Raw genomic sequence first — 17604 nt, forward strand, 5'->3', positions numbered from 1 at the left:
ATATCAAAAATAGAAATCTGGAAATGATGCAGATGGAAGAAGAGAGATACTTGAGTTACTAAATAAATAAATAAATAAATAAATAAAAATAAAAATAAAAGAACTCTACAAGAACTACTTCATCGGAAAAAGCAACATAAAACAATGGGTATACTAGAAGGAGAAAAGAGAGAGAGGAAGCAACAGAGAGCTTATTCAAATAGTCGACAAGAAATCCTCAAACCTATGGAAGAACTGGATACTTGAATTCAAGAAGCAAATAGAACACCTGATTATCTCAATCCAAAAATACTTTCTCCAAGGCACATTATATTAAAACTGTCAAAAATTAATGACAAGGAAGAATTCTCAAGGCAGCTAGGAAAAAGAAGATCATCGAATTTTTCAGACGAAACTCTACAAGCTAGCGAATTCTAGCAAACATTCAAAGATGATTTAATACCTGTCCTCCTCAAAATGTTCCAAAGAACTGAAAACGCAATACTTACTAACTTATTTTATGAGGCCAACATTACCATAATACCAAAACCTAGTAAAGGCAATATAAAAAAAGAAGAATACAGACCAATATCTCTGATGAATACATATGCAAAAATCCTAAACAAAATGCTAGCAAATTGAATCAATAATCCATTAAAAAAGATTATACATCACGATCAAGTGAGGTTCATTCCAGAGACACAAGAATGGTTCAAAATACGTAAATCAATCAATGTGATATACCACATAAGCAAAATAAAAGGATAAAAATCATATGATCATATCAATAGATGCCGAAAAAGCATTTGACAAGATACAGCATCTGTTTATTATTAAAATACTTAATAAAATGGGTACAGAAGGAAAGTATCTCAACATAATGAAGACCATATACAACAAACCCTCAGTTAATATCATAATTAATGGTAAAAAACAGAAAACTTTTCATCTAAAATCAGGAATAAGACAAGGATGCACCCTCTCAGCACTCTAATTCAATATAGTATTGTAAAGCCTACCTAGAGTAGTCAGGTGAAAATAAACAAACAAAAGGCATCCAAATTGGGGATGAAAAAGTTAAATTATCACTTTTGCAGACAACATATTCTTAATAAAGAAAATTCTAAAAATTCCAGCAAAAAACTATTAGAAACAATAAGCAAATACAGTAAAGTTGCAGAATACAAAAGCAAAGTACAAAAATCCATTGCATTCTTATATACAAAAAATACAATTTCAGGAAAAAAGTGAAGAAAACAATTCCTTTTGCAATTCCAACAAAAAGAATATCTAGGTATAAAATTAACAAATGATGTGAAGGACCTGGACATTGAAAACTATATGACATTATTAAAAGAAATTGAAGAAAACACAAAGAATCTGTTTCTATAAGATATTTTGAGTTCATGAAATGAAAGAATCGACATAGTTAAAATGGCCATATTACCCACTACAACTTAGAGATTTAATGTAATCTCCATCAAAATTTCAATGGCATTTTTTAAAGAAACAGAATAAAAATTTATCAGATTTGTATGGAATCACAAAAAACCCTGAATAGCCAGCCAAGCAATCCCGAAGGAAAAAAAGAAAAACAAGTCCAGAGGTATCACTCTGCCTGAGTTCAAACCATACTACCAAGTAACAATAATCAAAACAGCATGGTACTGACAGATAAACACACAGAACAATGGAACAGAATTGAGAGCCCCAAAATAAATCCACATATATATAGGCAAATATTCGCAACAAAGAATCCAAAAATATACAGTGGAGAAAAGAAAGATTCTTCAATAAATGGTGCTGGGAAAATTGGAAAGAATGAAACTAGATTGCTATCTGTCACATTATACCAAAATCAACTCTAAATGGATCAAAGACCTAAATATAAGACCTGAAACATTAAATTGCATAGAAGAAAACATAGGTACTCAACTTATGGACCTTGGTCTTATAGAGGAATTTATGAATTTGACCTCAAAGGCAAGGGAAGTAAAAGCAAAAATAAATGAATGGGACTATATCAAACTAAAAAGCTTCTACACAAAAAAGAAAATACCAACAAGACAAAGAGAAAACTAATCAAATGGGAGAAGATATTTGCAAACAATGCCTCTGAGAACCATATGATTTTACTCATATGTAGGATATAAAACTGAAAGCAATGAATAAGAGATGAACAAAAATTCAGATGCAGATAACAGTTCAGTGGTTTCCAGAGGGGAAGCAGGGAGAGGTAGAAAAGGGTAAAAGAGGGTCAAATATATGGTCACCAAAGGATATTTGACTTTGGGTGGTGAACACACAATGCAATATACAGATGATGTATAGAATTGCATACTTGAAACCTATATAACTTTATTAACCAATGGTACCTTGTTTAATAAAAATACTTATATATTGGACTAAAATACATGAAAATTGTTTTTATTTTTTATATAAATGTAAAATTATATGCAGTTCACATGTGTAACTCTATTAGAATTACATTTCTATTGGATAGTACTGGTTTAGAATCTTCTATTAATCGCCTAACGAACCTCTGCAATAAAAATGTGTGTAACTTATTTTCATTTCCTGGGTCTACAACATTCTAAATTTAGAGATATTGTGAATTGTTATCTAACCAAATATTAGTGGTATATAATTGAAAACAAATATTTTGAAGTATTTCATAACTAAGGAATAAAAACATAAAATTTTATTTGAACTGCATATCCTAATGTGATAGATGGGGCTTTTTCCCCCAATTAGTCAGTATATCATAGATAAAAATTATTTATTGTATAATGACAAAGTTTAACAAATATTTAATACTTTTTATTTTCATAAAGTACTGAGACACTTTAATCACATATATAGGTTGGAACAGAAATTTTTTTAACGTTATTATTTGAGTTTCATCCAAGATTTATGAGAAAAATCCACAGTACTCTAATAAATATTAATCATCTAACAATCAATAACATAAATACTTAATTTTGTTGAACACAAAATACTTAACCCCAAATTTTGTTGTTACTATTGTTTAGTCTTTAGAGTCATTACATATCTAATTTACCACCAAAAAAGCATTACTAATATCCATCAAATAGATACTCAATATAGTTATTCTTTCACTTAAAGGCTCCTTATTCCGCCAGATACATTAAAAAGTACAAGGAAAAATCTGAATATATTTTCTAAATGACTTTGGCAAAACAATTTTTTAGATAAAATATTTCTTATCATGAGCTATACATACCTTTTTGCTAAAACCCTACAGCTGCAGATTTAGTTAATTCATTTTAAAGAAAATATAAATGGAGTTAGGAAAATCAGTTCTTATTATCAACCAGTCCCACAATTAAACTTATTTTTCAACAGAAAAGTCTGGCTAGATTTTTCAATTTATATAACTGTTTTAATAAAGACCCACGTAGAAACAATCTTTTCTGCATACAAATTCTATAGATAGAGATGAAGAGATGGATAAATGAATGGATAAAACAGAGACTTGTTATAATTCTGTGACATGATCAAATAAGGTACTTCCTCAACCTCATTATGTTTTTGCCCTCAAAGGGATATCCCACAGGAATGGTGGTTTTTTCAGTAATAGAAGAAGGGTTCAAGAGGTGAGAATGTCAAATCAGAATATCTGGAATTGTCCCTTCATTTTTTACACCCCGAGGAAATGCACAACAGTAAAATCTGGAATAAATGAGAAGCCTTTCTTTTAAAAGTGAAAGGAGATGCCAAATGGGAGATGAGAATGGTGAGCAAGCACAATGCCTTGACCTCAGATTCATTATCAGGCAGCTAAATTTCAGGCAGTTAGTTGATCTGGAAATTTATTCCTTTAAAGCCCTATGTTGCTGCAAAGTTTTCAGGTAGCCCTGAAGGTTACATATTTTACTTTGAACACCACTCCATTATCTAACTAATTGTCTCTCTGCTTCTATTCCTGACTCCTACAACCTGATCACAGCACAGCACACAGAGTGATTCTTTTTAAAACAGAAACCAAATCAGAAAATCACTCTTCTGCTCAAACCGTGCCAGGGGTTCACCAGTCTCAAACACAGTAAAAGTCAGCTATCTTGACAGTAACCTACAAGGCTCTTAACAATTTGCCCTTAAACCCCATTACCCCTCTGACATCCTATCCTACAAAGCTCCCTTACTTTGTCCAACCACACTAGCATCTTCATTGGCCCTCAAAATTTCTAATCAGGCTATCATATCTGGAAGATGTTCCCTGTGCCAAAATGCTTTTGCTTGACCCCTATGACTCACTAGCTCACTTTCTTTAGGTTGTTACTTAGATACCTTCTCAGCCCTTGGCGACTCTATTACTTACCCTTCCTGTCTCCCTTTACTGCTTTATTTTTTTCCAAAGTATTTATTACAATATGACAATATTTTCTTATTATTTGCTTTTGCACCCTCCATAGAATCTAAGTTAATAAAAACAGGATATTTTGTGTTTCATATTCTATTGTATCCCTAAGTCAATATAAGATACTTAGTTATCAGCCATCTAACAAATACTTGTCAAGTGAAAAAAGTGATCCCCACTTGTAAGGCAAATTTCTATGAACACTCAAGAACTAGATTGTTTTATTTGTTTAGTTTTTGTGTATGTATAAAATTTGAGCAATATTGAATGTTCAAAATTATGTTCTAATGAACAGCTTCAGGCGGTTCTCTGGAAGACACATCAATATTTATACTAAATTTAAATGATTCTGTGCATGTGACCAAAGTATGTGGACATACTTGGAAAACGACATAATAATAATGTATATTCATTCAGTACTAAGTCTGAGTGTGAACATCCTTTTCAAATGGTTTTCTGTTTTTACTCAAATCGTTCCTGTTGTTGTTGTTTTTTTTTTAACTCCAAAGCCATTTCCTTGGATTTGTAAAATATGATTAATAGGAACATTAACTTTACCAATGGCAATATATTGATTCTCTTTTTGTATATTTTATCACAGGTCTGGGAGAAAAAAAAAAACTGCATGGGAGCTGCCCCTAAAATAACTTTTCCACACCAAAACATCTGAAAAGAATGTAGCTAGAGTGTTAATCAATAGTAAATATATATGGTTGACAGCGCATTGGAATTGGGTACCCTGAACTGCAGCCAATCATGGATGTTATCAATTTTCTCCTTAAAAGCATTTAAGGCAAGTTTGCCAGCTGTCACTATAAAACTATAACTTTTCCTCTTGTCTTTTGAGTCATTTAAAAATCCTGTTGGATTTCATTTTATTCACAGGTTAACAGATCTATTACATTCACTAAAGTAAAATCGACTAACTTTGAAGGATTATCCACTTTACCTCTTGTCACTTGTAGAGCACTTTTTCCCCCCAGATATCAAAGTATCAGAGTTAGAAATCTATCAGTCTTGAAGTGTGTTTAGTATAATTTGATTACCATTGGACATACCTCAGAAAACCATGAACCACATCTAACATCATATATAGAACTATACATATATTTGTGTTCATTTAACAATATAAAGAGCTTATTCCATGCTAATTGCTCTAAATGAATATAAAAATGAAAAAAAAACACCTTATGATCAAAGATCTAAGCTTATTTTTAAAAGCCAAACAATAAAAAAAGATTTTTAAAAATCTGAAGAATATTTGTCCCATAAACAAATAGTAAGATATAACTTTAAGAACCTTCCCAATTAATAACTTTGGCAGAGAATCAAAATATCAGTTTATCTAAATTTTTCACCGTGTTTATACTCTAGAAATGGTGTCCAGAGAGCCACAGAGGAAAACTTGGACAAAACTGAGACTAGTAGCCCTTGACATTACTTTTTCCTCAAAAAGCATTCACATAACTCGAGAGTTATAAGTTCAAAAGAAATATAATCCTGTTAAATAACTCTGAAAAATTAGTATTATTTTTAAAAAGTAGTCTTAGTGTTAGCCAAAGGAGTATATTCCCATTACAAGAAAAATCCTGACACTAGCCCCTTTCCTCTTAAAAGTTAGTTTTTCCTCAAATTTTCCCATAAGGGGACAGACAATTCACTCTTAATTGATACAGAGTTCACAATGGATATGCAAATGAATTATGATTTAGAATTAAAGTTCTAATGAAATTTTCATGAAATTGGGACGTAATCATGGAATTTTATGCCCCTTGCCTAGACTTACATTATGAAAGATACTCAGCAAAAGTTGCTGAGGTTTTTATTCCTCCCGAAAGGTAATATATATAAAGAATAATTGTTTTCTAAATACTACCTTCTTACATAGTCTCTTAAATAGCTTCTTAAACAGTTTTTAAAATATATATAGTTAATTCAAAAAAAGTATTTTTTCTAACCTGAAAAATCTAGGGAGCTTCTCAAATGAGAACTTTAACATTTTTATTTTGAAAAAGCCTTTGAAGTCTTAAGTTTTCTCCAAACCAATGTTTTATAGCAAACCACATTACATATCAATTTGTGATTAGATATTTTAAAGCATTAGTGCTCCACAATAGAATTTTGTACTGTTTCACAGTAGAATGAAATATAATACACATTTTATATGAATATTTTTCTGAAACATTAATTACAATCTTTGTTTTAAAGGAAATGTAAGACATTCTTAAAAAGTACATTATCATAAGTATTTTCCTCTATAATATTTGAGGAAGAATAACTGATTTATACTTAATGTAGATGACTTGTATAATATATATAAAATATTAAATTATATTTTAAACATGGTTATATTACCCAAGCATTGATAAAGCTTGAAATTAAATATTAAATTATATACTATTAATTTTTCAAGATAAATATTACTTTTTTAGATAATAGATTATAGATTTCATTTAAAGTTATATTTTAAAGTCTATGCTACTCAAGCATCAGAGCCTACAGAATGCAGTCACCAAAAGTAGGAAAAACTGAGGGTAAAAAAAGCACCATAGCTTTATTTACACAAAATTTAAAGCAAAAATAAGTTTTAGGCAATAAATAAAAGATGTTAGATAAGAACAAAGTGCTCCTTTTTGCCATCACAAAGACTGTTGACCCTGGCTATGATTACATATCCAAGATATCCAACATGCTTGTAGAACTACACATTTTAGTTACTGTTTTATCTGCATGACAGGAAACAGTCAATTATTTGTAAACTTCTTAATGACTAATTGAATTATATGTAAATTATCTGCAGTGTTCAGTGGCTCCAGCATATGGCGGTGGCTGTAATTGAAAATGACCACTTTTCCTGGTAGTCAATTCAGTGAGATAAAACAGAAAACTATCTTAATTAATGCTTTCTCAGTCATCTATATCTCTTAGTATTTCAGCAACAAGCAACTATAAAACAATTCTACTTAGAACAAGCAACTTAAAACAATTCTACTGCCAGTCTACTCTCTTTCTGCAATCTGGGAAGTAGGCACATAAAAGCAAACTTGTTTAGTGGGTATCCCAAATCAAGTATCTTAGAATTAAAAGGAATCTTGGAGATCTTTCCATGTTATATCTATCTTTTGAAATGGCTGAGTAAAGAAATGTATTTTCTGAAGCTAAAAATGTATCTAGAATGTAAGAGCTTTTAATCAAATAATCCATGTATCAGGTAAAATATTCTGTATTAAAAGTAAATTCAGAGAAGAGTCTGAAAAAGAAAGAATGTTTTCTCTTCTCTTGAAATCTGCTTTTCTCAAAGCCCCTCTCCTACTCTGCAGAATTACAGAGTGTGGAAAATAGAATCACTCACCAAAGGCAGTTGGGTTGTTGACTGAGGATACTCTCTAACCTTGATATCTATAGCAATCAATGATTGTGATATTTTTTGGCAAGTTTTAGGAAGGAGGTATATTCTATAGTATAAAAGGTTACCTTGTTAAAGTTCTTCAAATGTATGTAATGACTATTTATTCCCTGTGGTCGTTCTTTGCTTATAAAACTTATTCCCCTACAGGAAAATTCTTTCCATGGTCTTTTTTAAGCTATAGAACCAGATAATTTTTCTTCTAACATTAAATAATACCTTGCTGCAGAATCCTGGCATCTTAAAGGCAAAAATGGAGCAGCATGATATAATTCCAAGATATTTTTTTCTTTTAAGAATTCTGAGATTCAAAAAAGTACTTTTAAAACTTGGAATAGTAGTGAACTGAAGGTAAATTAGTTCGTCCTCCTCATTTTTCAATTGTAATTCTTCAAAAGTGTTTTTTATTTTGCAGATGTTGGCCTTTATTGGAAAGAGTGTGTTTAATTCTTTCACTAGATAGCCTCACAAAAATAGAATATTTTTGAGATTCCATATACATAGCATTGCAAAAAAATATTTTAATTCCTTTACTCTCTCCCCTCTCAACTTATGACCTTGAACAGTTTGTCACTAGTTTAAATAATCACCTCACCTAAATACCCAAAACTTCCTTCTCTTTATCTCAATTTCTCTGTATCTTTAGTTTTTGTTCTTATAACTGGCGATATTTTAAAATATTAGATGATGTGTTTTCCCACCCCCTAAAGAAGCTGTCATGTTCAGCCTCTTTACCTGTACTTGGCCTAGATTCAAGTTCAGATACTTTCAGTTAAAAATAATTAACTTTCCCATGGCTTTCAGGACTGGGACACTATGGGAGTAAAAACAATGAAATACAAGAATTAGAATCAAGTGCCTTCTTATAGAATTTAAAGTGAAGAAAGACAACTTTACAGTTTGAAGAGATGAGGACAGAAACAGCAGGAAGTTAGTTAGAAGATTGTATCACAGAACCAAGCCCGGACTCTTCCTTCTTCGGCCACTCAGTAAAGACCTTTAAATAACCAACCCAGCAAGTCATCCGGTTGCTACCCTCTGCGCCCCTAAATTTCACTCAATATCTAAACACTACCACCACCAGTAGCCATCTGAAGGATACTGTATGTACAACCCCAATTCAGTTGGCCGGAACTCATAGAAAGCTCTGAAATGATGGAAGCTTAGACCCCTAGAGCCATGCTGCAAACTGAAGACATAGCCCCTGTATCTGTCAGAGAGACCAGACAGAATCCTTTGCAACTTCCTATTGAACTGAAGATTTCTCCTAACTTCATCATTCCCTCCAAAGAATAAGGAAGATAATTTTCTATCCCTCACTCCCTCCTGTTTAAATGGTGAATCCCTCCAGTTGAGCTTATTCTCAGCTGCTCCCTTCTCTTCAAGATTTGGCTCCACTAATTTCCTGCCACACCACTTCTCACTTTCTCTTTTATCCCAGGGACTATTTCCCTTACCTTAGCCCACACAAAAGTTCAAAAGAAGATCCAAAGGAATTGCTGACCTAATTGCAAAGCATTATTTCCCTCCACTGAGGCCTCTTGCCAGCTAGTATTTTCCCTGTGAGAATTAGGTTAATATGGACTGAGATAAGAAAAAAGGCAGAATGGTAACTCAAGAACGGAATCCAAAGGCAAAAGGAAAATCTTTTATGGAGAAGACCAAGGTACATAGTCCAGTGGAGTATGAAGATGGACTGCCCATGAGAGCACATCTCCTCCTACCTCATCTATAATCTATTATTCAACACTCCTGGAGACCTGTAAGACCACTTGAACCACTAGCCACATCCCATAAATTGTGATATGCTGTATGCTTATTATCATTCTGTTTAAACAGATTCTAATTGCTTTTGTGATTTCTTCTTGGATCCAATTACCATTTAGAAGTCTTGTTTAATTTCCATTTGTTTGGGGGTTTCAGGTTATCTTAATGATGTTTTCTTATTTAATTCCATTGTTGTCAGCAAGCCATACAATATCAGTATTTCTAAATTTATTGGGACTTGTTTTATTACTAGAATTTGGTCTACCCTGGTAAAGTACCATGAGCACTACAAAAGAATGGGCTTTCATTTTTGGTTCTATATTCCTATGAATATCAATTAAGTCAAAGTGAGGTAATAGTGTTATTCCTATCATCTGTTTGATTTTTTTTTTTTTTGGTCTAAATGTTCTACCAGTTCCTGAAAAGGGCTGTTAAAATCTATAACTATGATTGTTTGCTGGACTATTTCTCACTTTAATTCTGTTAACTTTTGCCTCATGTGTTTTGAATTTTTTATTGGGATCATGCACATTCATAAATGTTATGACTTCCTAAAGAATTGAGTTTTTTATCATTATGAACTGTCCCTCTTTAACTATGGTAATGCATTCTGTTTTCAGATATTGTATCTGATTAATATGTCAAACTCTGCTTTCATATAAACAGTATACTTATTGTTTGAATGGTATATCCTTTTCAATCCATTTCTTTGAACTGGTATATTTATATTCAAAATACATTAATATTATGTGGCATAGAGTTGGCTATCAATTTGTTTTTTGTTTAAATCTAACAATACCAATCTTTATATGGAATATTAAGTCCATTATTTAATTATTTTATTTTATTTTTTGTTTTCTATTGACTATTTTTTAGTCCTCTACTCTTCCTTTCCTGCCTTTTGTGGAACCATTAATTGATTATTTTTAGAATTCCATTTTAATTCTTCTATTGGTATTTCAGCTATCTTTCTTTACATTGTTTTTAACAAGCTGACCTATGGTCTACAGTATATATCCTTGACTCTTCACATCCACATAGTACTACTATTTCATATAAAACATGGAAGTCTTACAACATTTACTGGTTCACATCCTCCACCCATTAATTTTTGGTGATTGTATCTGTATTATATCTATATATATTATGAAGCCTTCAATATGATGTTATACTCTGTGCTTCAAATGCTTATACAGTTTATGCAGATGAGGAAAAAGACAAAACAACAACTTTCATTTGTGTTTATCAAGATATTAACCACTTCTGGTGCTCTTTATTCTTTCCCGAGAATAAAATTTCATTTTTTTTTTCACTCAAGAACATTTAAAGAATATAGGCATAAGTTTCAGCTAAGCAGGATGAACAAGCTCTAGAGATGTGCTGTACAACACTGTATAGCCTATAGTCAACCGTACTGTATTATGTCTTTAAAAATTTGTTGAGATCTTATGTTAAGCGCTCTTACCATATTAAAATAAAATATAATGAATAAAATTTAATTAATTCCTTTAGCATATCTTGTAATGCTGATTTGCTGGCGACAAATTTATTTTATCTTGAAAATGTCTTTATTTTACCTTTTTTCTTAAAGGATATTTTCAGTGAAATAGACTTCTGGATTGATAGTTTTGTCTTTTTTCTTTTTAGTACTTTAAAACTGTTTTATTTTCTCCTGGCCTCTGTGGTTTCTTATGAGAAGGCAGCTGTTAATTAGATTTTTGTTCTCCAGTATGTTACACGTCATTTTTTTCTCTTATTTCAAGATTTTCTCTTCTTTATCTGTGGCTTCCCACAGCTTGATTATAATGTCTCAACACAGGCATATTTGTCTTCATTCTGTTTGGTGTTTAACATTTCATAGCAACAAAATTTGTTTCATAAAACTTGGAAAAATTTTGGTATATGTTAAAATACTTCTTTTTTTTTTTTTTTGCCCCAATCTCTTTTCTCTTTCTGGGTTTCCAATTTCTTATATGTTGAACTGTTTGATATTGTCTCACAGCTCACTAAGGTTCTGTCATTTTTTTTTTTCATTTTTCTCTACTTTCTTCTCCTTGGATAACTTCTATTGATCAATGTTCAAGTTCACTTACAGTCCTCTGTCATGTTCATTCAGTCATAAGTCCAACCAGGTAACACGTTTATTTTAGAAACTGTATTAAGTTCTAGAATTTCCATTATTTTCTTATTGTGTCTATTTCTCTGCTGAGTTTTTATTCAACTGAAAACATGTTTTATTTTACTTTATAGAGAAGTATCTTAGTCACTCTAAAATCTGTCAGTTCCAAAGCTGGTTTATCTTAGAGTTGATCTCAGTGGATTTTTTTCTTTTGAGAACGTGTTCCATTTCCTTGGTAATTTCTTTGTTGAGTAACTTTGGATCTTATCTTTAACATTATAAATGTTAATCTGTAAAGAATTTGAATTCTATTTTTCTCCAGTGAGTGTTGTTTCCTTGGTTTTGCAGGTAATTTTTCTAGCTTGTGTTGAACTTCCCACCCCATTCCTTGAGCAATAGCTCCAGTATCATTTTGACCTTTCATTCTTTATCTGAGTTGCTGAGTCTGTTCTGCAAGCATGTCATTCAGGGGAAAGTGAAAGAGGTAGCAGACCATATTTAAGGATTCTGTCTTTAGATCTTTACCTTCTAGGATTCTCCACACTCTTCAGCATTCATTGTTTTCCAGTTTCACTTCTGTGGTTCCCCAGGTCAGAAAGAGGATTTTTCTACCTGAGCGCCTGTTGCTACTATACATGGTAGACTGTAAGTGTCACTACAAGTGTTTTCTGTGTCACTCAGAGGGAAATTATCCCCTGACTACAAGCCTCACAGAAGAAACATCATGGTGTATTGATTATCTCCCCTCCTCCAAAACAACATGCACTCACTGAGTTCTATCTACTTCTCTTCACTCTCCAGGAGCTTCGGACAATTCCTACTTGCATGAATTCCAGCTTTTATAGTTTTATGTAATCAGATAATCCGGTGAGGTTTTATCCTGACACACATGAATGTAGAACTTAGATCATCTTTAACTCCCCCCTTTCCCGCAGACCTCACATTTAATCATTCAGAAATCTTGCTGATATTTTAGAAATATATCCATCATCTAACACTTCCATGACTACTACATTGTCTGATGTCACCAACCTCTCTAACCTGGATTCCTGACATGGCCTAATTGATCTTCCTCCTAGTTTTGTTCCCCTACAATGTGGAGACACAGAAGCCAGAACAATCTTTCTAAAACATAAGTCAAATCATATCAGTCCATCATTCAAATCCTCTAATGGCTCCCCATTTTTCTCAGAGGAAAAATCCACATTCCTTTCAATCAGCTACAAGGGTTTCAGGGATCTATAAGCCCTGATACCCTAACGTCGTCCACCTTCACTCACTCTTCTTAAGAGCACTAGCCTCCTTGCTGCTTCTTAACACATTCCTTTTTGTTTGCTATCCCTTCTCTGGAACACTCTTCCCCAGAAATGTCCACTGCTTTTTTTTTTTTTTTTTTTTTAAGGTCTCTGGTCATTTTACCATTGAAACTTTCCCTGATCACCTACACAAAATAGTCCACATCCTTCCCCACATACTATTCTCATTTGTGCTTCATATTTACCTGGCCTTTTGCCTTCAAAAAGCACTGACCTATTACATATTCATTAACATATTTGTTGCCAGCTCTATCTCCACCTGCTAAAGATTAAGCTCTTTTAAAACAACGGCTTATTTTAGTCCTTTCTAAATATATAAATCTTGAGGATAGCCCAATTCATAGTAAATGTGCATTAAATAATTTGCTGAGAGGATGAATCAACAGTTTAAATTCCATTTTGACAATAAGTGCCATTCATAAATTATTTAAATAAATGTCTTTACATATTTAATATTTATTATATACTTACATACTTTGCCTATTTTTAAGCAACTATAATTAATATTATACACATACAAAGAGCTGAGTTCTTTTAAATATCTCTTATAACTTCCAAATCAACATCAGTTGTTTAAAAGCAACTGAAAGTCTTAAATTGTAATATGAAGGGTCTGTTCCAACATATTGTACCAATGAGAGTGAAATTTACTTCTAAACTTAACAAAAGTGTAAATAGCACAGACTAGATTTACTTTTAAAAAATCTTTTCTAAACCTTCTCTCTAGTTTTGAAAGACCCTTGCTAAGGAAAGCACGTTTATTCCAGGTATACCAGGTTACCTTCTCGAGCCATCTGAAGTTAGTGGAGGGAAAATCTGTGACCATAATGCACAGTCTTATTGGCCAGAGATTTATAACCAGGAAGGTGCACTTTAGGGCTTCCTTTGTCTAGTGCAATCATCTTCCATTTCAAATGAACATAGTGAGCCCTTTAGAGTCAATATGACAAACAGCAACTTAAAGGCCATGCCATTCAGATGGGGTTGATATTGCCACTTAAGGTCCAGAGTTCAATTTAAACCCAGAAAAAGACAATAGTCTTTTCTGGCTCATTGCTTGATTTTGGTAGTTGTACTTCTGTGACCCCACCGAGGTGTCTTCACGACCTGAGTGTATTCAACCCATCCATTAACCAACCAGATCTGAGGATTAGCTAGATATTTAAGGTCATTTTAAAGTCAGAATTCATTTTCATTGTGGGTATCTCCTCCTCTGATACTACTACTTTAATTTTTAATTTTTTTTTTTTTTTTTTTTTTTTTTTTTACTTAATTAGGCATGCTTATTTGAGAAGTTCATAGATAAACTGAATAGAAACTCCAGCTGAATCAGCAGTCCCTGATTCTCTTCTCAGGGCTATGATGTAAATTTCTCATGACTGTAACGATACAAAACCACTAAGGAAAGGTCACTTGTTGCCCTATTTTACTGACCAAAATGGAAAAATAAAATCCATTTTCCTCTTGGTTTTACGGAGGAAACAAAATTATACTTTTACTATTAAGAATGAACAATTACTCAGTGCCTATTATGTGTTAGTCACTTTACGTATGACATTCCATTAATGTTTATACTGATGCAGATACTATCCTATTTTATAGATGAGAAAACTGAGGACTGGAGAGTGAAGGTATATTTCTCAAGCTCATACTGGCAGAGCAGAACACAAACTTGAGTCTATGAAACTCTTCTTCCTCTGTCACTGTAGGGTGAGGCCTCACATGTAAAGTTCTAGATATGTTCAAGAGGTCAGGCTTACGGAGACCACATTTTTTCTCATGAAGTTAGTTAATTTAAACTACAAATTGACTTGGTTGAAGCAGACTAAAGCACAACCTGCCCTGATTCCTTTTTGATGGTTAATTCCATCTGTGTGAATTCTGGCAAACAGGCTTATAAAAACTACTCAAACTTCTAGTCTCAGAAAGATTTTGACTGGCTCACAGTCAAGTCTGGAAGGATCTCAATTTCTCGGTCTTTTCGCTGAGTGCAGACCTCATGTTTTCCCCTCTGCATCTGCTGCTTTGAGGATTGGCACAGGGAGTTAGACTCATTCACAGTCCACATGGCCTTGATGATAAGGTCAACAAGGACCATCTTTCCCAAAAGGCTCACAACAAGTTATCAGTTCTAATGGCCAAAAATCATCATAAGTGAGTCTTGGATATCTAAACTACATTCACAAAAATGAACTACTCTCACAGAAGTAGAAATAGTCATCTGAGAAAGTCTTTAGAGTAGGGATAAAGTCAGGAAGTTAATGTCAAAGGAAATTGGCCTCAGGCCAGTCATCCAAAACTCAAGAAAGCAAACAGGCTATATTAGGACAGTCTGACAGCAGGTGGCATAAAACCAATCATCGGAATGAAAATACAGAGGATATATTAAGGTTTTAAGAAAAACTAATAAGAGTGAGACACAACCTTGACCTTAGGGAAGTATGGGAATGATAACAGAGACCCATGACAAGGTCTAAAGCCCACAGCATAAATCAGAATCCCATAAATGTAAACTAAAATAAAAGATGAAGACTTAATCACAAAAACCAAGGCAGGTGGGAGCCCTTTTACTATAATCATAGTAGATTTGAAACAGCAACAGCAAGGTTGATTTTTGGCTAAGTTAGATCCTTAATGTCTTCCTGACAAAGATAGACCTAATCCCAGTACTTACGGAATTCTACATGGAAAAATTCAGGCAAAGTAAAGCCCTAGGCTCCTAGACTCTATTTCAAAGCTGTGTATTCCTTTAACTAGACATCAAATACTAAGTACTTTGTTCATTAAGTGCCAAATATTTTATGGTTTGAGGGCCATACAGTCCATTCCTTGTGGCAACTACTCAACTATGCCATTGTAGTACTAAAGCAGATAACACATTTAAAGTTGAGCACTGCCATACCCCAGTAAAACTTTATGAATGCTGAAATTTATATAGCTTTGATATCATAGAATACTATTCTTTTTGTGAGTTTTTTTCTCCCTGAATCATTTGAAAACCATCCTCCGCTTATAAGTGATAGCAAAACAGGCAGCAGTGTAGATTTGGCCTGTAGCTCATAGGATGCCAACCTTTGCAATCAGATGACATACTGCTTTATAGTTTCCTGTGGAAAGGACCTCTCTAGCTCCCCATCATTTGGAGAACAAGGAGCAGTGACAACTCCTCAGCTGAATAAATGGCTATACCCTTGACACATAAAGCCTTTCTCAATATACATATATTCCTCCTTCACATTTTTATTAATAGAAGATGCACTGTAATAAAAGTAATGTCCACATCACTTTTGCATGATTCTTTGGCCTTCATTTCAAAATTCTATACAGCAATGTACAGAATGGCAGTGTCAATATTTATGCAAACACATATGTATACAGTCATCTTCCAGGTTACTAGCTCTTTCCAACTCTCAAGTTTTTCTATGATTTATTATTATCCCTCCCCTCTCACTCCCCCTGGAATAAATTTTAATAATGCTATCACAGTATAAATACATATTATCATAGACACAGTCATATTCTCATGAAATAAAGGAGAATTTTTACTTTATACATGCTCATCTGTTGTTGGTGCTCTCAGAAAATGAGCCCAGCATTCAAAAGAAATCTTAATCTGAAATGAGTTGACGAGCTGGTCAAATCCAATGCTCACGCAATGGACAAAGGTTAGGTGGAGAGGACAACTCCAAAACAACTCTTAACTGAATCTTGGAAATTTTCCCTATTTTCTCCATAATAAGTTTTTTGTTTATTGTTTCATACTGTTTTTTCCACATTTTAAAACTCTTCTTGTGTATTACAGTAACACATGCTTATCGGTATTTATCAATTTAAGCCTCTTCTCTCCATTCTCATACCCTTTTGGATACTTTCAAGACAATGCTCTAAAGAAGCTTTGGGATTTTGCTCTAGGTATTCCTTGCTCCTATCATGCCTCTCACTGTATGAAAACATTCTAGCACATGTATCGTCAGCTCTACATAGAAATATCCTTTTTCAACATTAGAAAATAATTAAAACCTAAATTTGGAAAGTCAGAGGTAGGACAGGAAAATATAACCCTCTGCAAAAGAGCTAAAAAAAAAAAAAAGAAAATAGGATTGAAACAAGTGCCCCAAGATAAAAGAATTTCCTTGTTTGAAAATTTTGTATGGTTCATGCTTAATTATTCATACTAATGAAGGTCAGGAGACATACAAAAACAAATAAACCAAAACCATGTATAATTCTATTGAAGGTCCAATAGAAATTTCCAAAGTTTTATGGTTTAAGATTTCTTTGAAATAATTTAATTATCTCACCACAATGAAATGTATGCCTATACATTCATTCTATTTTAAAACAATTGGCATAAATCTCTAAAACTATAAAGTTATAACTCTACTGTATTCTAAATTTAACAGTAGCTAAAACACACTGGAAATTAAGTGCGTTATGCACTGATTAAAGACAATAAAAATAATAATAATGATGATAGCTACTACTTATTGGGCACTAACCATGTGTCATGTACTGTGCTATGTAATTTAAATGCAGTCTTTAATTCACTAAAAATCCTACAGAGAAAGTAATATATTGGTTTCTATTTTCTGGATGGTAACATGTTCAATTGGCAATGAACCTTAAGGATTTTGAA

The sequence above is a fragment of the Rousettus aegyptiacus genome, unplaced genomic scaffold (assembly GCF_014176215.1).
Source record: "Rousettus aegyptiacus isolate mRouAeg1 unplaced genomic scaffold, mRouAeg1.p scaffold_m13_p_1, whole genome shotgun sequence".
Classification (NCBI taxonomy): domain Eukaryota; kingdom Metazoa; phylum Chordata; class Mammalia; order Chiroptera; family Pteropodidae; genus Rousettus; species Rousettus aegyptiacus.